We start from the raw sequence: 6,271 nt of genomic DNA on the forward strand, positions 1-6,271 counted from the left end.
AATTTGTCTATCTCATTGCTGTTTATTTTTCCTCTCCACAACTGTGAAAGATAATTTCTTTTGTGGTGTGGCTTTTTATATTTAGATCATTTAGGTAGCTAGAATTCTAGACTCAGAGTTAAAAAGACCTGGATTCAAATCTTGCCTCAGATATGTACTAGCTGTGTGACACTGACTATATTATTTGACCTCTTTCTATCTCCATTTCCTCATCTGTAAAATGTAGATAATAGTTCTCGGGGTTGTAGTGAAGAGCTTTGCAAACCTTAAAGTGCTTTATAAATGATAGCTATTATGATTTACCCCATTTGGAGCTTATTGTAGTATATAGTCTAAACCTTTAAAATAGGTCCTTTTGGGGCAGCTAGGTGGCTCAATGGATAAAGCATTGGCCCTTGATTCAGGAGGACCTGAGTTCAAATCCGGCCTTGGGCACTTGACACTTACTAGCTGTGTGACCCTGGGCAAGTCACTTAACACTCATTGCCCCGCACAGAAGAAAACAAAAAACCCTAAAATAGGTTCTTTTTTTCAAAATAGTTCTAAATCTCTTTTAAAAATACAGTTTTCCAGTTTTCCCCAATAATTTTTAGTGAGTAAATAGTACCTTCCCAAGTAATTTGTGTTCTTGGGTTTATCAAACAGTCAACTACTGTGATCATTTGTTTCTCTCTTTTTTTAAGATTAAATTCATCTTTATTTAATTTTCAAAAACATTGCTTGCCAGGGCAGCTAGGTTTTGCAGTAGATAAAGCGGGGCCCTGGATTCAGGAGGCCCTGAGTTCAAATCCAGCTTGAGACCTTGGGCAAGTCACTTAATCCTCATGGGGGGGGGTGTAGGGGGTAACATTGCTTGCCAATGCCAAAAGGTGATTAACTTTTGAAAATGGGAAAGTTTTAAACAGATGTAAATGAAACTAATAAAATGAGTCACAGAAAATCTCATTTTACAATATTCATATCATTTGCATAAAACTCTCATTACTTGGAAGCCCTTGAGCCCATCTCTCTATGGCTTCTTCCCAGAGTCTCTCTCTCCCATCAGGGACCTCTCTCTGAAGAGAATCTGGAACCTTGATTGAATCTGCAAGATCTCTTTCAAGCTCTGCCAAGTGCATCCTTCTCATAGGCTTAGAGCATTGAGTAATCAGTCTTCACCAATGAGGAGAGTCTTATGCAAATGAACTTTGAGCCCCTGGTTACACAAGTAAGGCAGTATTCATTTCTATATCATCTTTTTTGGGGGAGGGGGATGGATATTTACAAACCGCTCACAAACTGCGACCAGCAGCCTGTATGTAGGAAGCAGTCAAGCCAAATATATAAAGAAAACCAGAATAGAATGTCCACAGAAACAGTTCTAAGTAACTTTAGATTTTCCTAGAAGATAAGTGGTTTCTTTGCTTTCTGCTCCTACCAAAATCCCTAAAGTTAGAAGAAGCCTTGTTGAGTGATTTTTTAATGTAATTTTATTTTTTTAGGATCAGAACTTTTTGGTCTTCTGTTTCTAGGTCTTGCTTATTTATTCTATTCCATTGATCAAGTTTTTTTATCTCATACCAGATAGTTTTAATAATTTTGTTGTTTGGTCGAGTAGTTATGTCTGACTTTTTGTCACCCCATTTGGGATTTTCTTTTCAAAGATACAGGAGTGGTTTGCTATTTTACAGATGAGGAAAATGAGGCAAACAGGGTTAAGTGATTTGCTGAGGGTCACATAGGTAGTGAGTTCCTGAGACTGGATGACTCTGGGGACAATGCTCTATCCATTTCACCACCTCTCTGCCCCAGTTTTGATAATTATTGCTTTGAAATTCAGATTGAGGTCTAGTTAAAAGAAATTCTAAAGGAGGAGCTTTTTGGTGAATTCAGTCGATTTAGCATGCCTCTTAAACATCTTTTTATTTTGTCTAACTAGGGCAGCTAGGTAGAGCCTTAGGGCTAAACTCGTCTTCCTGAGTTCAAATCTGGTCTTAGACACTTCCTGGCTGTGTAACTCTGGACAAGTCACATAACACTGTTTGCCTCAGTTTCCTAATCTGTGAAATAAGAAACCCTAAATGGGGTCATGAGGAGTCAAATATGATGGAAAAAACATGTCTAATTATTGAATGATGTCATTTTGTTTGATTATTTTTTGGTTTGTTTTGGGGGGGCAGGGCAATGAAGGTTAATTGACTTGCCCAAAGTCACAGAGCTAGTACGCGTCAAGTGTTTAAAGCTGGATTTGAACTCAGGTCCTCATGAATCCATGGCCGGTGCTTTATCTACTGCACCACCTAGCTGTCCCCCTTTTTTTGTTCCATTATTGAACCTAAACCACCAGGAGACTGGCCTGAATCAGACGCAGTCTAGAACAACATGGTAGTCAAATTCTGACAATCCAAACAACCAGTGGGATTGAGAGTTTGGGAGAACTGAGCCTAGAACATTCACTGAAAAGCCAGATGTGTGTAATAGATATCCATAGCTTCAAATACAATCCTTGCTTTCTGTGCTATGGTGAATGTGGATATGTCCATTTTATTTAAAGTTCAGAATAAAAATAAAAGAGAATGGGGAGAGGAAAGCAGAAAGCTCTGTAAAAATATTAGAGAGCAGCCAACAAGAAAAAGTATTTAATGTTACTCTAGGTTGTATCTGGAGGCACAGAGAGTGTCAAAGAGTCCTGTCTTGGAGTATTTTATTCACTCTGGAAAATCTATGAACAGAATAGAGTGCACACAGAGAAGAGTGACTTAGAATGTTGAGGACACTAGAAATTCTTTTGCCCAAGGTCAGTTGAAAGAATTGTGGTCAGATAGTCTGTTGAAAAGATGGCATAGAACGATCATAGGATTTGAGCTAGAAAGGATCCAAAAGGTTATCTAGTCCATTTTACAGATGGGGAAACTGAGGCCCAAGAGCTCAATGGCTTTCCTAATGTAACAGTTAATAAATAGCTAAACAAAGATTAGGACTCAGGCTTCCTTACTGCAGATCCAGAAGGACAAAAATATTGAAGATTAATGGTTTCAATTGACCCCAGAAGGTGAAATGAGGCCTAATACAGAGAAGTTCTAGAGAAGATTTAGGTTTATTGTCAGGAAAAACTCCCTAATGAATTCTTTTTCAGGCCTGTCCAACTCTTCATGACCTCATTTGAGGTTTTCTTGTCAAAGATACGGGAGTGGTTTGCTATTTCCTTCTCCAACTTATTTGACAGATAAGGAAACTGTGAGGCAAACAGGGTTAAGTGACTTGTCCAGGGTCACACAGATAGTAAGTGTCTGAGGCCAAGTGTGAACTCAGGAAGATGAGTTTTTCTGACTCCAGGCCTGGTGAACTATCTACTGGGCCACCTAGCTACCCTATGAGTAGCTCCCTCATAGGTAGAGCTATCCAAAGGTGGGATGAATTTCCCCTTGAGGAGGATGAGTTCCCCATCATTGAGTGTTTTTCAAGAAGATGATGGATGATTACCTCTTAGGGATGTTATATTAGAAGGTTTCCAGGGCAGCTAGGTGGCATAGTAGATAGAGCACTGGCCCTAGATTCAGGAGGACCTGAGTTCAAATCTGACCTCAGACACTTGACACTTACTGGCTGTGTCACTTAACCCTCATTGCCCTGAAAAAAAAAAAAAAAAGGAAGGTTTCTGCTCTTGGTGGAGCTTGGGCTAGTTGCTCTTGGAGGTCCTCTTCACCTTGGATATTCTGTGCTTCTAAGTGCTTAAGGATACTAAGAAGGATATTAAGAAAGAAATTAAAGTCAAAGAGAAAGAAAGGTTTCTGTGGCACCTTTTTTCCCAGTCTCAGCTGTGGCTGTTTTTTCATTTTGCACCTGGCTCTTAGCCAAAGATCAAGTATCAGCTTTTGTCCCTATAGACACTATCCAACCTCTCAAAGGGAAACTGACTTTCTGGTAAAAGGCTTTAACTCTCCCCAGACTGTAAAAAAATTCCCACACAAACAGTGGAGGATGGCTGTCCCTCTGGATTTCTTTGGACTCTTGGCATCTTCAATACCTTGGGAAATCTCCTTTTGTTTAGCAGCTCTGTCTCCTCAAAAAGAGATCAAAGAAATCCCCCACTACTAGAAGATATAATTAAAACTTATTAAGTTTACAAAGTGTGACTTTTCAAAAATTCCACAGGCCTGATAATACACTAATACACAGATTGCAAGATAGAGTAGATAAAGGCCTGAAGTTGGAACACAGACACTTTGGGGTTTGAATTTTGCCCCTGAGCCCAGCTGACTGCATGTTCTCAAGCAAGAAATTTAACTTTCCTCATCTATAAGTTGGGAATAATAATAAATTCCTCAGTCGCCTCCTCTATAAACTGGGAATACTAATAAGAATATTTCCAGAACTTGCTTCACAGGGTGATAGAAATGAATTAATGTATATAATGAGAGAGCAAGAGAGAGAGAGCAAGAAGGGTGGGGGGGAAACAGAAATAGATGTTAGTTCTTATTACACAGTTGATTTCTTTGATACATTACTATAGTAATTATTAGAAGAAAGATGTCACTGTGAAAGATCTCTTGTAATCAAATAAAATAATATTTATATAATTTTTTAAAATCTTCAGCTGTTCTTTTTTCCACAAGGCAGATTGATTTGGGGAGAAGACAGAAAATGGAGCTAACTAATAACTACTTAGAATAATTCAATAATAAAACAGTGGCCAAAGATGTCCTCGGTTTGGTAATAAAATACAACATAACTATTTTATTATTAGACCGAGTTTAATATTTGAATTCTTGGTTTTGTAAAAATAAATTTTATTGATATCTTTTGGGGGTTTTTTAACACATATTTTCCAATGTATCCCTTCTTCCATCCTCTCAGAGAATCATTCTTCATAATAAAGAATAAAAAAGGAGGAAAAAACCCAGTTCAGCAAAACTAACACATCAGAGAATTCTAACACCATTCATACTGCTCCATACCCATGGTATCCCATCTTTTCAAAGAAGGGAGGGAGATGCATTCTCATATCTCTTCTTTGGGGACAAACTTGGTCTTGATTATTTTGTCATTCTTTCCATTTCCATTATAATAGTCATTTCATGTAATATTTTTCTTCAGTTTGCCTTGCTTTAGTTCATATAAGTTATCTCATGTTTTCCTGTATTTATCATATCGACCATTTCTTTTTTTCTTTTTTTTTTTTAGTGAGGCAATTGGGGTTAAGTGACTTGCCCAGGGTCACGCAACTAGTAAGTGTCAAGTGTCTGAGGCTGGATTTGAACTCAGGTCCTCCTGACTCCAGGGCCGGTGCTCTATCCACTGTGCCACCTAGCTGCCCTGACCATTTCTTAAAGTACAGTAAGGTTCCATTTTTATTTATGTGCCAACTTGTTTAGCCATTTCTCAATGATTGGACAACTTTTTCCTCCAGTTCTTTGCTACTACAAAAACTGTTAACTACAAATATTTTGGTATGTATCGGGCCTTTCTTTTTATCATTGACTGTCTTGGGGTATATGACTAATAATGGAATATCTGAGTTATAAGGCATGGGCATTTTAATAGCTTTTTTTTTTTTTTTTTTGCAGGGCAATTAAGTGACTTGCCCAGGGTCACACAACTAGTGAGTGTCAAGTGTCTGAGGCCAAATTTGAACTCAGGTCCTCCTGAATCCAAGGCTGGTGCTTTATCCTAGCTGCCCCCTTAATACCTTTTTTAACATAATAATCTCTTAATTTCCAAATATCTGCTGTTCTTTTTTTCAGTCCTAATCTTTCTGACTTGCCTACTGTATTTGACACTGGAAAAATTTCCTTTTCTCCTGGATCCTCTCTCCTTTCTGGAATTTTGTGTAACAACCCCCTCCTGGTTCACCTATCTCATTCTTTGACCCTCCTCAATCTGCTTTGCTGGCTCATCATCCACATCACATCCCCTAAATGGGGGTGTTCCCCCAGGTTCTGTTTTTAGTGCTTTTCTTCTACTACACTCCCTCTCTTAGTAACCTCATTGGTTCACATGGGGTTAATTCTCATCTCTATGTAAATTATTCCCAAATAAATCTGTTCAGCTCCAGCCTCCTGAGCTGTAGTCCCGTGTTACCAATTACCTATTGGACATCTCAAAGTGGGTGTCCTGGAGACATTTTAAACTCAACCTGCCTAAAATTGAACTCCTTATCTTTTCCCTTAAACCAAACTTCTCCATTTCTGTCAAAGGCCCCACCATCCTTTCCATATATCTGATTTGTGATTTTGGCATTATCCTAGATTTCTCATAATCTCTTACCATTTGTAACCAATCAGTTGCCAAA

Source organism: Dromiciops gliroides, chromosome 6, assembly GCF_019393635.1.
Source record: "Dromiciops gliroides isolate mDroGli1 chromosome 6, mDroGli1.pri, whole genome shotgun sequence".
Classification (NCBI taxonomy): Eukaryota; Metazoa; Chordata; class Mammalia; order Microbiotheria; family Microbiotheriidae; genus Dromiciops; species Dromiciops gliroides.